Here is a 16,548-nt window from a genome sequence, read left to right as displayed (position 1 = left end):
TCACTAATCCTCCTCCAACAATCAAGATTAGTTGAATGTGGGTTGTAAAAGGAACCGAGCTATTTGACTTTGACTTGTATTTAAGTTTGAATAAATTTTGAAACTTGCTTAATTTTCTAAACTATGTTCAAAGTTATATGCAATATAAAAAATCAATTTACTCAAGTTCGGTTTATGATCAGCTTGATTGAAACTCATCTGCGATTGACTAAAAATAAATAAGTTAGTTAAATTTAGACACAATTTAAGGCCTTATTTGAGAATATATTATTTTAGTAATATTTTGATTTTGACTAAAATATGAGATAAAAACTAATATGTTTAAAATGACTTTTTGATTTTTTTACGAAAAGATATGCAAAAAGTAGAGAAAAAAAGAAATCTTTGACTTTTTAGTATATGTTATAGGTTTTTTTGATTTTTTTAATTACTTTTTAGCTTTTAAACTAAAACTGTTACATGCCAAACGAGGACTAAATAATATTAAAATTTTAAGTTAAATTTAAACAATTTATTACTTATCTGCCCTTGAACAATTGATAGCCCTACTTTTTTTGTTTTCTGTTTTTTTGGATAGGGTTGATAGCCCTACTGGATGCCTAAGATGTGGCTTGAATAATTGACAACCATACTTAAATTGGGCCTACAACATGGAACAACACCATAGCAATAGATTTAATAATTCTATGATTTAGCAATAGTTTTGAGAGACCAACAGAGATGAAATTTTAAAAACTTTTGCACAATTTTAATTTTGACAAGAGTTATAACAGACCATTCAATATACTGTTAGCACCAGATAACATAGTGTAACAAATTTAATATTTCAAAATATAAGTTATAAGAATATTTCATAAATCTTTGCTGATTTATTTGTAAAATCATAGTTGACATAAAAAATTAAAGCAATTTTCGAATATATTTTATTTAGTCATGTAATTACTAGTGTGTATATAAATATATTGTGATATGTTGGGAAAATATATTTTAAAGAGCTTGATTTGTTTTTTTGAACAAAGAAAGAAATTTTTATTAAAATCAACGAAAAGAAACTTTAGAGTAGAACGCTAAAAAGAAGGGCCTCTAATATTTCGATCTAAGTATAAGTAATAAATTGGGAGGGGCCTTCTTCTAATACAATCAAGAAGTAAGGAAGTAGCTTCTTTAGCCAAAAACTACGTTGCCTGATTTGCCTCCTTATACACAAAACAAAACTTAAGACTACTGAAATTAGATAATAATCGTAGACAGTCTTGAGAAAATTGATAGTTTAGTTGTATGTTGCATGTGAAAGAGTTTGTGAGGAATCAATCAACTTCACTACATATATAGGGCAAAGTAGTCGCTTTTCTTGAAGTCCAAAAGTTCACCAACAATGTGGGTAGTCAACTTTATGGAGCAAGCAAAAGCTTCAAGGAAGTGTCACAAAGTGATCACAAAAAATGCCTCAAATGCCTATTGTTCCTGAATTGACTTAAATGGACCTATCAATGTTGAGCTTAACAAAAGGGGGCGGAGTGGGACTCTGGCCTCGTTTGGAAAGTGGCTATTTTAGAGGTTTTTTGATTTTTTAGTTATTTTAGCAAGTTATTTTAGTTTTTGTATTTGGAAAGATGAGATGAATTTTTAGTTGGGTTGTTGCATTGAAAAGTGTGTTGAAATGATAGTTTAAATTAAAATGACAAACTTACCCTTGACTTTATTTTTTCTAAAATTGATGTATAGGGGTAATATTGTAATTTAACAAACCTGCAGCCTACACTGTTGGTGGCAGTGTAGGCTGCGCTGCTGCAGTTAGGTTTTTGGGCTAATTTTCATTTTCAGGCTATAATAGCCCTAACCTGTGCTTTCCAAACAACGCCTATATTTGACAAAAAAGAAAACTTTTCTTTCATTATCTATCTATAATAACATATGTGAATCCCACTTTTGGTGTCTTGTAGCCCAATTATTAATTATAAAGATAAATATAAAATTACCATTAATTAAAAGGCTAATTATTTTAATAATTCAGTTAATTTAAAAGAAGCCCACATTCTCTAGGTAGCGCGCACGCAGTAAAAATTATTGTAAAAAGTGAATTAGTAAGACAGAGATTAGGAATGAATATGTTAGAGAAAGAAAAAATAAGAATAGTATAATTCACGAAAGTAAATTAGAAGACAAAGATTAAGAATGAATATGTTAGAGAAAGAAAAAATAAGAATAAGATAATTCACGTGCATAATGCGTGTCACCCTTCTAGTTACTATAATGTAAAGTGAAGCCTCGCACCACACAACATGCTTGCTTCACGTTGTCCTTGTGGCTAGTATATTTCTATGTTTTTTTGGGGGTCAAAAGTTGGCATTTGATTGTACCCAATATTTACTACTAAAACACTTTCACATTGCTCTTGCCCATGAGATTTGCAATTTTTTTTTTTTGGCATTTTGCTAACAAGGAGTCAGTTGAAGTTAAAAATAAAATAAAATTTCACACTTTTTACATATTTTTTAATTTTTTAAATATATTTTTCTCATTTTAAGGCAAAACACGCATCAACCTAAGATTTAGAATTACAAAATGCTAGGGGTGAGCATGGTCCGGATTGGACCGAATTGGGATAAAACCAGGACCAATCCGTTATTTACGGTTCCTAAAAAATTGGAACCAATCCAATCCGTTTAAATCATGGAACCAATCCGAACCAATCCATTTAAATACGGATTGGATCGGTTTAGGACCACGGATTCACATAATTAAATAACAAAAATATATATATAACACTTGAATTTCATAAAAATATAAACATAGCGCTATATTAGTTCCATAATAGCAACATGTTTTTCTATAATAACGACATACTGTTCTAGAATTTAAACAACCATAAGAAAACTGGTTTCACCATAAGTATTTAGACCATTGCAAATTAAAACTTAAAACTAACAAACAAAAGTAATAAAAGAAGATATTATACGATTTTAGGTTTGAGTTTAGATTTTACATAGAATAAGAAAAGATACTATTGGGGAGGATGTATAATAAAAATATAGACTATTTGTATACGGTCCGGATCGGTTCCAATCCGGAACCGTGGGATTCAATCCGGAACCAATCCGTGAACTACGGATTTTTAATTATTCAATCCGGAACCGAACCACGGATTCAAAAAACCAATCCAAACCTATCGGATTGGACTGGACTGGATCGGATTACGGATTTCACGGATTCCTTGCTCAGCCCTACAAAATGCTACCTACAATTTTGTATGGAGTTTATGCATAAAAATTATATTTGTAAGTTTTTTTTAATATCAATATACTAATATTAATCACTGTGTTTAACCTATTCCCTTTTGAAATTTGCAAAAAGAGAGAAGAGGATGTGTTTGAGAATTGAGACTTGTTTATAGCTTGTTTTGACAATTCGGTTAGAAGTAATTTTTTTAAATCATATTACCTCTATCTTTTTATACATTTAAAAAAAAAAAAATTACAAAAACAAAAAAAATTAACTTTTAACTTAAGCCTCGCTTGGAAACAAGCTTTTTAAGCAATTTTTTTACTAAAATATGATGTAAAAAATTAGTATGTTTAAAATATTTTTTAATTTTTTATAAAAAAAATGTATAAAAAATAAAGAAAAAAATGAATATTTATTTTTTTGTTATTAATTATTGACTTTTTAATTTTTTTAAATTTTTTTTAATTTTTAGATTAAAAAGTGATGTTTTGAAAAAACAAGCCTATTGATTGACCTTTGATGGTCAAGAAAAGAAAACCACACAAAAGTTAGCTCTCAAAAGTGTGAAGAGAGAGAGAGAGAGAGAGAGAGAGAGAGAGACTAGGGAATAGTGAAAAAGTATTGAGTTGAGTCATGAATGAAGTCATTAATATAGGGAAGACAGGTTGATTGATGGTATCAGAATATTCAATATCTGTTTTAAAATCCAATTTCTTTTTAACATAATAGTAAGAATAAGTTCTATGTAATGTCAAATCCATGCACCTGATGAGAATGAAAATTGTGTTACGTAGATTCATCTAAAATTTATACTATTTGAATTCTCATCATATTAATTCGATCTGTTTAATTAATTATATCAAGTATTTTAACATTAATTCAGATCAATTAAATCATGATAGGATCTTTTTTTACCCCAAATATTGCAGTAGGAGTACTTAATTTTATTGTTTTTTTTATTTGTACAGATTTTTTAAACATAGTTGTGGAGGTTAAATAAAAATTTAAAATTTTGAATTTGAGTCATTATTGAAAGAGTTATTAGAGATTTTTTTGATTCTTAATTTCAAGTGTCTAAAAGGATTAGTTATTGGGTGAACTTGAGTTCAACTGGACTGAGTTGAAAATAGTTGTTGAACTACTTATATCTTTTTCCCAAAAAAAAAAAAAACTGTTCAATAAAACTAAAAAAATTTAAGTAAAAAAACATGTGTGTGTTTGTGTAATTAAATAGATTGAGATTAGTATTTATATAACAATTAAATGAAATTCATGTAAAATTCATATTATTTGAATTTAACTTTAACATAGTCTATGTATTTTTCATGCTATCAAGTCATACTACTTTTAAGTCTGTGTAAAAAAAAAAAAAAAAAAAAAAAAAAATTTGAAAATTATAACTTGTAGTATTTAGATTACAACTTGTAGTCTGTTTATTATTATTATAGTAATAATTCATTCCTCTAAAATTAGAGCTCATGTGAAAAATAAAATAAAAAAAGCCCAAAATATCATATCAGATGGGATTCACACACACATTAAAATTATTAGAGCTCATTTTCTAGATCTCTTAAATATTTTTCTTACGCTATTTTTGGTTAGGAGATTTGAGGAGAGATTTGGAAAGGGAAAGAAAAAAGTTAGGTGAAATGTGAATAAAATATACTTACATTTCACTTAATTTCACACACATTTTTCCTTTCTTTTTCCAAATGTCTCTCCAAATTTTCCAACTAAACACAATATTAGTATTTTGATATATGTCTTGGTTGAATCATAAATATTGTGTTTTGACTCAGTTGCAGATGCTATTGGGGGTGTTTGTTTCAGCTTTTCAGAGTCAACTTATGGTTTTTAGCTTTGAAAAAGTTATTTTGGACTGTTTGGTTAAACTTATTTCAAACAGCTTCTGATTCTAACAGCTTATTTTAACGCTTATTTTAACTCAAAAAAGCTGATTCTCAGAAGCTGCTCACCCCTTACTTCTAATTATCAGCTTCTGCTGTGGGCATGTTAATTTATAGTTATACTCTTAAATTTTTTTATTTTTTATTTTTTTTAAAAATAGAAAAAGACTCAAATGGACTAGATTATTATTATTATTTTTTATGAGAAATGTAGACAAATAAAAAATAAAAAATAATTGAAAAAGCTATTTCACAGTTTATTTAACAAACCCTACTCAGCAACTTAAATCTATAATCCAACAGTTACACCAAACAGATTAACAACTTCTGATTAAAATCATAATCTATAATCTGTTAAGTTATAATCTATAAACTGCTTTAACAATTACACCAAACGGGACCATTATTAATAACTATTATTTTTCTCTGCAAATGTTTTTCATATTTTGATGAAGAAAGAGGAACAATCATCATCCACAACATCTCCAAAATAAAAGCAATGGAAAGTGGTGGTACAAAGTCATGTAAAGCATGAGTTGGCAGAAACATAAATGGCTTTGTGTTGTCGCTTTTCATTAAATTCTCCACTGCAAACATGTCATTCTACAGTGTACATACATTAATAGAGGTTTCTTTGTCTCGTAGGGTCTACAAATGTTTTTTTAACTTATCTAAATAGTACCCCAATTTTTTTTATATTTTATAAAATGGCCAATAGACCAATTTTATTACATATTCGACCATAAATCGGTCAATTAAGTATAACATAGTATAGTAGAACTCTCGAAAAGGAGAGAGAAAAACCCACAAAGAGGGGGTGAAAACCTCTAGATAAGAGAAGGAAAATAAACTTCAAAGCAGAGAGAAAAATACATAATGACCAAATCACAATAAAATATAACAAAACATAAAAAATAGAATACTGTGGAAACCTTCTATTGACAACTTGGATGCTACAATCTCTACCACACAAAAAGAGTCAAACTTTAGTTGACCAATGATTATTGTCTAGCACGAAACAATGTGTTAATTGGCATTAAATGATAGTCTTCAATAGAATCAAATTTAGATCTGAAAACCAGAGTGGCAACAAAGCCAAAAAAAACCCTGTAAAAAGAGTTACAACAAATGGAATGGTGGTAATCGGTGAGAACATAAAACCAATTTCAAATAACTAGACAAACGGGGATTTTTTTTTTTTTTACCTCAACTTTGATATTTATAATTAGATGTTAAATCTTAGACACATTATAGACATACACAATCCCCCCAAAATAAATTACAAGTATATATGATTTTACCCTTTAAGTTATTTTTTAAAAATCAATTTTGCTGGTATCTTTTTAATCATATCATTGCACTGCTGGAAAATTCACTTTTAGCGGCGTTTAAAAAACGTCGCTAAAAGTATTAAAAACATCGCTAATTCTTTTTATGACGTTTAGTACCAAACGCCGATGACGCGGCCGTCGCTATAACTTTATGACGTTTTAAAAACGTCGTTATATTAGTATAGGCGGCGTTTTTAAAACGCCGTCAAATGTCCTACCTACTGTACTATGACGTCACTATGACATTTAGCGACGTTTTTGAAAACGCCGTCATAGACATTCATACATTTTTAAAATCTAGCCGTTGGGGTGGGATATAGTGACGTTTTTTAAACGCCACCATAGCCTTCTTTTTAATTTTTTAATTTTACATGGTTGAACAAAAAAAAAATACCTGTCAAACTAATAATTGATGTTTATTAAAATAATAAATAAACTAAGCTTGAAACCAAAATTAAAAATAAAAAAACAATACATTGCATACCTAAGAATAACAACAATTTAGACTTTAAATACATCAATTAAAATTAAAATGGTCAAGAAGTGTAATTTGCCCAAAAAAATTAAGAAGGAATAAAAAGCACACTAATATGGCTTATAATATTAAAAACATCTGAAATTAGATAATCATTTAGCTCTTCACTTGCATCATTCAGCAAAACATCAGCTACATCTTTTGCAACTTCTGATCTGCCTCTGTTCTTCCTTTTCGCTTCGATAATTTTATGTACTAATTCAACCATTTTCTTCTTTGCCTGAAACAACCCATCTTCAAATTTATTATTAAAAATGTTAATTTCCACAAAAATATTTTCCATCAAAACAAATGGGGCAAAGTTTACTCGAGACAGAACAAATGGGAAACTCTAAGGCCATGTTTGTTTGGGCGGACTGGATTAGCATTCCCATGACTAATAGTCCTAGGACAACCAATCCGTTGGATTATGTATCCTATCTTAACTAATAGTCAAGTTTAAAATAATTAATCCGTACTTCAATTGTTTAACCAAACATCGGATTAATAATTTTATTGGACTATTAGTCCAATCCCAAGCTCATGTCCACCCAAACAAACATGCCTTAAATGTATATGGCATACAATTATTATTATTTTTTTAATATTTAGGACATACTAAAGTGAACTGGGATTAAAATTTACACCTACCACTCTCTTGGCAGAGGCAAAGTTAATAGGTGATTGTGTTTGACATGTGGTGAATGCCTCATTAAGTTTCTATGAAAAGTAGCATGGTTCATCCTTTTAGTATCAACAACAATTTGTTGCAATGAATCATTCTTTATGGATGCAGAAACAAATAGAGATGTTGGTTGTTTGGTTGCTTTCAAATACTACTGAAGTCTGAAATCAATGTTATCTCAATAGCAGATCCTAGTTCAGTTAGCCATCATCTGCTTGATCTCAGTTATTATTAATTCAAGAGAAAATTGCAAACCTGTTGCATAATTTGTGGAAACTCAGAGCAGAGAGTTTTTCTTCCATGATCATCAAATATCTTCTCCAAAGTAATGTCTTGAAGGGCGACCAAGGTTGTCTCAAGCATGTCAAGACCAGCCTGGTTAGTAAAGGTGAAAACTGGCAATGCCTGCATGTACAGTTAATTGTAAAGATAATGAGCTTGTAGAAGCAGCGTAATTAAAAGCTATCTAATTTTTGTATTTTAGGGGTCTAAACTAACTGGGATTTTTAACTGTGACATATCACCCTCTATTCTGTATTAACTGAGTTTTTTTTTGACAATCAATACAAGGGGAATAGGGGAAGCAAAGCTGCACTCGTGGCAGTAAGACTTAAACCCAAACATTACACTTACTAAGGGAGTGCCTCATCCATTAGGCCAACCCCTTCGTCCTTCGCTTAACTGGTTAGTTAAACTCTGGCAAAATACAAATCTTTCAGCTTTTTGGAAGTCCAATTACCTTTTAAATTTGAAGCTGTGAATAATAAACAATTAAAAATAATAGCATAGGAAGACAATTCAAGACCCATGTCACAGAGAGAGAGAGAGACAGAGAGACAGAGCTGAAAATTTTAAGCCACGTACCTTTAAAGAGCAACACATAATAGCATCTGTGTGATGCCAAAGGGTTTTGAGGGTGGTTTCATTTCCTTCACTGCCAGACTTGAGAAGCTCTACTCCCAAATAACACCTGTCAAGAAAGAAAGAACACACCAAGGACCAGTGAGAGCAAAAAAATTTATTTTAAGCCCCCCCAAAAGACCAATTGCTACATTTCGGGACAACAGAACTCAAAAACTAGATTTTTAAAACTCCTCTTGATTTGACCTATTAAATAGAGTATGCAAAGTTCAGAAATTTTGTGTTCATTGGCATCCATCTACGAACACACTATTACAATCTAATCCAATAATGCCACAAGGAAGATATAAAACTTCAAACATCAAAGTCATGCTCCACTGTACCTTCAAATGCAAATTCAAATGCTATTGTCATCACAGATCTTGTACTGCCACCATTAGAAGTATAATCATTAGATGCTTTATTTCCAGCCGGTCCAATCTCGAGAGCAGAAGCAAGGTCAAGGGTACGATTTGGACTGGAAGCTTCCTACAAAATGTCCCAGTTCATCAAATAAATGGAAGTCCAAAGAAGAGTTTAAAGTAGAGAAAAAAGAGAAAGAATGATAGCCGAATACAGCAACTATAACGTAATTCTAGATGCTGACCTTGCCAGAATCAAGAGGAATGATGCGAAAACCAGAAGGCAAAAGAGGTGCATCATCAGCAAAAGAGGCATTGATAGGAGCAAATATAAGTTCAGCACAGGTGCCAACAGCATTCTCATCCATTCCGCTCCATAGCTGTTAGGAAAGTATAAACAACGACATTAAGCAAGAAGGTTGGGGCCATAAAAAGTAATGGATAAAAAAAAGAACGAGGACTTTGTAAAAATGAACTAGTAGTAACATTTAAAAATATCCCCATTACAAAAAAAAAATTCTGTGAAGATATGAACCAAAACTTTAGGCTTGTTGGGGGGAACATGCCCACAGACCGTGATAATTCATGCATTAAAATATATGACAAAAGATATGAGGAACCAAAACTTTAGGCTTGTTGGGGCAACATGCCTACAGACCGTGATAATTCAAGCATTAAATATATGACAAAGATATGAAGAACCAAAACTTACTTGCAAGAGAAACATGTCTCTAGGCATTATTGCATCTTCAGGACAATGTCCAACACCTTCCAGCTTAATGACCTCCAATAACTAATATCCATGAAATGAAATGTACAATCTATGTCAAAATTCAAAGTAAATATTCAAAATTTTGGAATAGATAATGAAGAAATCAAGATGAAATTACTTGCCTCTTCATGCTCAATAGTATGAGCCAGTGGCAGAATAACTTGACCTGAAAAGCTTCCAACTCTAGACCCTGGTAAGCTACAGGGACCAACTTTAACAGCTGCAGCTGAGTAAGCATCGATACTACTGTCTGCCCATTCTGACCTGTGCTCCCGCAGGAATCTAAGTAGTATTGCAGGGGGCACATTCTGAAATATAGGAAAAGTGTACAGCAAGATCAGATAAAGAAATGTTAAGCTCGAAATGAGAACATGAATACAGAGAACTAGTAGAAAATGATTGGGCAAGACTTGCGTTAATAGACCTATATACAACAATTATCTTAATTTACTTCACTTGCTAATATGTGAAATTTCATAACAATTGCTCTCCAGAACAAAGTGGAAAGCATTTGTTATCTTGGGATGCTTAATTTAACAATCAATTAATGGGCAAATTAATTATAGAACGAGCACTCTACATTTTATTTTAGAACAGCACATTTAGAACATCCACAGCTCGGCAATCGCGATACCACGAAGGCCGATCCTTAAGGATTTCTGCAACCTGGAAGTAGTGAAGCTCCTTTTTCACAGCCACATTAGACCTTAATTCCAAGATAAAATATTTGTTAGGTTACAAAAACAAAAGCATATAATTAACTGGCAATAGAAAAATTCAGGATTTAAAACATTCTTTTGGTACCTGCATGAATGTTGTGCATCATGAAAAGCATGACCATTTGACATGCTCTTGTCCAATATTGATGCATCTGTGCCGTCATGATATACCACACGATATTCCAACACAGCAGCAGTGTAAGGAGTTGCAACAGTTGAACTGTCATCATCCTTAAGCAACTGATCTAACTCGCGCCAAAGTAAATACAATGGCAACATTCAACAATTTATAGAGATGTAAGACACCACAATTTATCAAAAAAATTTAACGATAATCAACAGAAGCAAATAAGTACTGCTATAACTTTTCCCATGTCCAATCCACAGTTTAGCATTCACTCCTCAAGTATAGTAACTTTTGTTCAAATTCCAACAAATTGATGCAAAAGGTCACTAGAGGAGAGCAAAACAGGGATTCAAAACATACCCTGCTCATCAAGGACCTCATCCACGATCTTTGCTATCTGTTTCCCAATAACACAACCACAAATACAAAATTTTAGTTAAGAATTACACTGCATACACACATAATATATACGTGAAATTGACCAAAACATGAAATGAAATGAAATTCAGAACACTCTTTTGTACAAAATCAGCCCCCAAGCTCACATCATCATCTTGAATGTCATCATTTTCATCCTCACAAGGATCGAGCACACTCTTGATAATCTGGAGTAGCAACTAACTTGCAGAACATGGTTAAACTATGAAAGAATTAGCTAGAAGATAATGACCCGAATTCAGAATTTTCAAGGAACACATAAGTGATGTCCTCTATCACAGTTTAATATGGATGAATTAATTGTTACATAAAAATAATAAGGAGCGAGGACGGGGATAAAAATTGGGAAGAGAGTTCACTAATGAGTAACTAATAGGTAATAAAGACTACCGACTTCTCTAGCTTTGTACATAGAGCAGCCGTACAGTGGATGGTAGGTCTATACGAGCCAACAGAGAGCATATCAAAAGGAACCATCAAAATGTGGTTACTGATTGTTAACTTAGAAATTGTTGATAAAACTTCTAAAAATTACTCTGGTCTGTGAAGAATTACAGAGAAACCTAATAAAAACTTAAGTGAGAAGAAATCTTGTGCATGGAACACACCAGAGTCACACAGGGATTGAAACTTAATCCAAGGGATTTCATGAACTCCTCTGCAATTTGACGCCATTTAATATCAGGGTATGCAACAAGATGTGCATTGTAATTTCTAACTACACCGGCAAACTTCCCCATTATCTCAACTTGAGAAATATCCCGTCTTTCCCTGCTTAATCTGACAGCAAAAATTGCAATTTCCTTTCCAAGGGTGGTAGGTGAAGCTGGCTACAAAATAATAAACCAAACGAGTGATCTATTGATGACTATTAGTCTAAAACAACTGTATAAACGCAATTGTATGCACCATCATATGCCAGGTAGGTTAAGTATACAAATTTACTCAACAAATCATATATCCCAACAACTTGAGTTAAAGTAAGTAAATCATTTTCCTCCATTCAGTTATTATTTCACCATTTAACTCAACTCCTTCCTTCTAGTCATCAAATTTAGTTATTGTTAAGTAATTATGCATATTCTCGATAATCCAATATATGAAGGGTTCTAGTCAGATGAACCATTTTCTTTTTCTCTGTTCTTTTTATCTATCTTTCTGAGACACCATTTGCAGACTCCGTAACTTCTCTCTCACAGCCCTACACATGAAAGACTTCAGAGCATAGACGAAAGTGTGGAAGAACTAGAGAAAATTACCTAAAACAGTACCTGTACCTGTACCTTCTCAACAACATCCAACAAATTACCTAAAAAATACAAACAGTAAGGTAAACTTCCTCTTAAAACAAAATGACTGCATTACCTTCAAGATGTTTACGCCATTCAACTTATTTGAAATGACAATGCTTGAAACTGGACCAACATTTATTGTGGAGTTGCCAGCACCAATAGCATTTGATAAGACTATAATGATCTAAGAAAATTTCACATCTAAAGTGAACCACGAAGAGAAAACAAAATTAAGGGAAAATTTGATCAAAGAAGCAACCACTGAATAATGAAGCCAAGGTCCTATTTATCTCCGTGACAGTGTTATGATTTTTTATTTATTTATTTTTAAATCATCTTGATGGTGTTGTATTTGTGCTCCATATTTGTATTCTTGCATAATCTATTTTCCAAAACAAATAAAAACAAAGAAACAATACAAACACAAACAAACAAGATAAATAATAGCACTATTATGATGCTATTAAGAGAACGGGAAGGAGGAACCTGGTTCTAGGTCAACATTTTATTATGTAATTCCTTTTCAATCAATAAATCAATGACAAACCTGTTCCAGCCAAACCCAGCTTTGGCTGATGACCTTCAATACAATATTGTGAAAAATTATAACCAAAGATAGATGAGTGATAGAAAAAAAAAAAAAAATCAAATTTAAGTCAATACCCAAATTAACCAATAGACAGACTGCTAATCACTACTGAGTTCTCCAATTAATGTTTATCATCTAAATAAACCAAAATATATTTTGATACATAGAAATTGACATAAACCAATGTATCCTCATATTTAGAAGCATTATAGACAAAAGAATATAGCTCCAGAAAAGTAAGAGAAACCAAATTCAAGTAGATTCTCATCAGTATATTGAGTAAACAAATCTAAATAGAGTTGTTCAATACAAATCTAAACAAGATCAAAAACAGAACAAACATGTAAACAAATATATTAGAACTTACCTCCAATGAGAAAGTTAGGGTTTCTTTTCTCACAGGAGTTGATTTTTTCCCTCACTGCCGATCAACGATTGGATCATTCGAGAGCCTGAAAACAAAATAAGGATGATTATTCAATTAATACATAGAGATACATATAAAAATTCATATATATACTTGTATAGAGAGTTTTTTAGGACAAAAAAATTATCCAAAAAAAAGTACAGATAATGTATACACAGAGAACGAGACTGTGCGAGAGAGAACGAGATCGAGAGAGAGGGAGACAGAGACAGGCAGAGATCGAGAGAGAGAGAGAGAGAGAGAGAGAGAGAGAGAGAGAGAAGAATCGACGAAACTGAGATTGGATTGAAATCAAAATCGTGCAGATGGTTAGTAGACGATGCAGATGCAGATGCAGATGGGGGTGGCGGTGGCGGTGATTGTGGAGCTTCGAAATCAAAATCATTTTGAGATTGGATCGACCAAATGATGAATCACCGAGCGAAGAAGGTTGAATTGAGTTGAAGGAGCTGAAGGGTTTAGAGAGAGAGAGAGAGAGAGAGAGGGAGAGAGAGAGAGAGAGAGAGAGAACGAGTGAGAGATTTGAGGGATCAGTTTCTTTAAGACTCTAGGGTTTCTCAGATTCAAATACGTTGGTGAGAGATTGGAGGGTTTGAAGAGAGAGAGAGAGAAACACATTTGGAGGCGCTTTTCAAACGACTTGGATTACTTAAACGGTACCGTTTTAATTAAAATAAAATATGACGTTTATAAAACGTCGTTAAATGTTAGAAATAGTGACGTTTAAAAAAACGCCGTTAAATAAATGCCGTAAAATCATATATTTCCTTTAGTGTTGGTATTTTTTTTCTTCTCTTTTTAAATTATTTGTTGTCATTTTGCAATATATAATTAAATAATGGTATAACAATTCGTGTGTATAACTTTATTTATAACCAGACTTTTCAATTATTTCCCTGATCAGGAGAATAGATTGGGAGTAAACTGGAGATTCCTTCTTATTATAGATGGTAGGTGTTACATTGATCCAAATCAAATAATTTAGGTATAACATTGATATAGTACCTGTTTGGTGCAACTTAAAAGTTACTTATTTCAGCTTTCAGCTTAATTTAAGCTATTTTGATGCGTTTGGTTTAGCTTAACAATGCAGCTTATAGCTTTTTATAAGTCAAAAATCAGTTTATTCTTTGAGTGGAGTAGGAGATGCTTAATTTATAAGTCAGAAATCGATTTATGTTCATAGTTATAAGCTATAAACTGTTAAGGCATAAGCTACAAGCACTTTCCCACAACTCTACCAAACAGGGCCATAATTATAAAGTACAGGCATCCAATAGATATTTTTAGCAATAGTTTGAAAGTAAAATAAAATTTAATAAAAAAATTAGAAACTTGGGCATATTCACTCGTGATTTTTGTAGTCATGTTAACTTGATCCATATAGTTTTAATTTCATCCATTTATCTTTGAATTTTTCACAATTGATTAATTTAGTCTAATTAATCACGCTCTTTATGAAATTGGAGCAAAATTAAGGAAAATAGTCCATTCTTTGCCTTTGAAGTGATTGAGGAGTCTACAGTTGATTTGAAACATTTCATTTTTTAATGAACTATTTTTGTCTATGATTTCTATCTACTTTTTTGAGAAGGGTGTTACATGCATCAATTAGTATACTACTAGTATATCAATACTAATTATGATCTTATTATTAACCCCGTTCATTATATAAACTACAAATATAAAAAAATCTTAAATTATGTCAGATTATCATTTAATACACGAATTAGTATACTAATTTGTGTATATAGCATTACTCCTTTTTTTAGTGGACACAATTAATCACGCATTTAACAATAATTGACCTTATGAATTCTTAGTTAAAACTGTGCATGTGTAACTAATTGAGGTAGCCACGTTGATTCAACTTTATTATTATAAAACGTGAGCTTTATGTTAATTTCTTTTCTTTCCAATTTTTCTACTTTTTGGAGTGATGAAGAACTCACTTTTTTAAGAAAAAAATGTTTCCCTTTATTTATTCTTGTTTTACTATATTTTTATTTTTAATAGTCTGAACAAGTGATCAGCATTAAAAAAAAAAAATTAAAAAGGCTTAACCTTACTAAATTATTAATTTTTTTACCAACTACACACATAGATGCCAATCAAAAAAAAGAAAAGAAAAAGAAATGGCCTAAAAAAGAAAAAGAAAATGCTAAAAAAAAATTATTACTAGTGCTAAAAAAATATGTATAAATAAATATATTTAAATGTGTAAAAAATAAATAAAATTTTTTAATATTATATGATTTTTGTTAGCAAGCCCAAAGAAAAAGTAGCTACTTTTGACAAGTAAAGACAAAAAGTAAAAAGGTTGGGAAAGGGGGGGGGGGGAAGCTACATATCCCAATTTGTCACTATGCAGCGGCTACCTCTGGGCAGCAGTACTGAGCACTATACATTAAGGCCTCGTTTGGCATAACTTATATAATTCATCTTTTTATCTTTTTTCTATCACATCACCTCTCTACTTTTCTGCACATTTTTTCGTAAAAAGACAAAAAGTACACTTTTTAGGACACCCCAAACCACTCCTAAGGGTTGGATTGAAATGGTCTAAATAAGTATATTTTTTAATTTTTTATGAAATATAGATTGGGTATAAGTTAGGTTTAAAGTGATGTGTTAGAAAAATAATGTGACTTAAATAAGATAGTGAGTTTTTAATTTTTTTAAATCATGTCAAATAAGGCCTAAAAATTGGTTTGGGAAGTAAATTTTTTAACATTTTAATTAAAATTAAAATATAAGATAAAAAAGTGAAAATATTTTAAAATAAATTTTTATTAAAAATTTATAAAAATAAAAAAGTTTAAAAGAATTTTTAATTTTTTATGTTATTTTAATATTTTTTTAACTTTCTAATTAAAAAATATTCATCCCAAAAAGGACACTTAAATGGAGTGAATCTCTGAGGATGCAATTGCTATTTGGTCACCAACACAACAACACGGAGACACAGTAATACATACACTGCCCTCAGATCAGTCAGTCGTCTCGTCGTGTGCCTCTCTCTCTCTCTCTCTCTCTCTCTCTCTCTCTCTGTGGTTGGTGTCGTCGCACCTGCACCTCCCTCCTCCCCCCACTCTCCCTCCTTTTTGTCCCCTAACGGCTACCCAACCATCAGGGTCCTACTTCTACATTAGTGGTACCTGAAACAATTTTACCATAAATTACCGCTTGTTTTGGAAAAGATGTTAAAAGTTAGATTTTTTATTTTTTTAAAAAAAATATATAAAATAAATAGGGAATTT

Source organism: Camellia sinensis, chromosome 4 (assembly GCF_055761805.1).
Source record: "Camellia sinensis isolate YWXY chromosome 4, ASM5576180v1, whole genome shotgun sequence".
Lineage (NCBI taxonomy): Eukaryota > Viridiplantae > Streptophyta > Magnoliopsida > Ericales > Theaceae > Camellia > Camellia sinensis.
The sequence above is the reverse complement of the archived record's forward strand: the minus strand, read 5'-3'. Positions refer to the sequence as shown.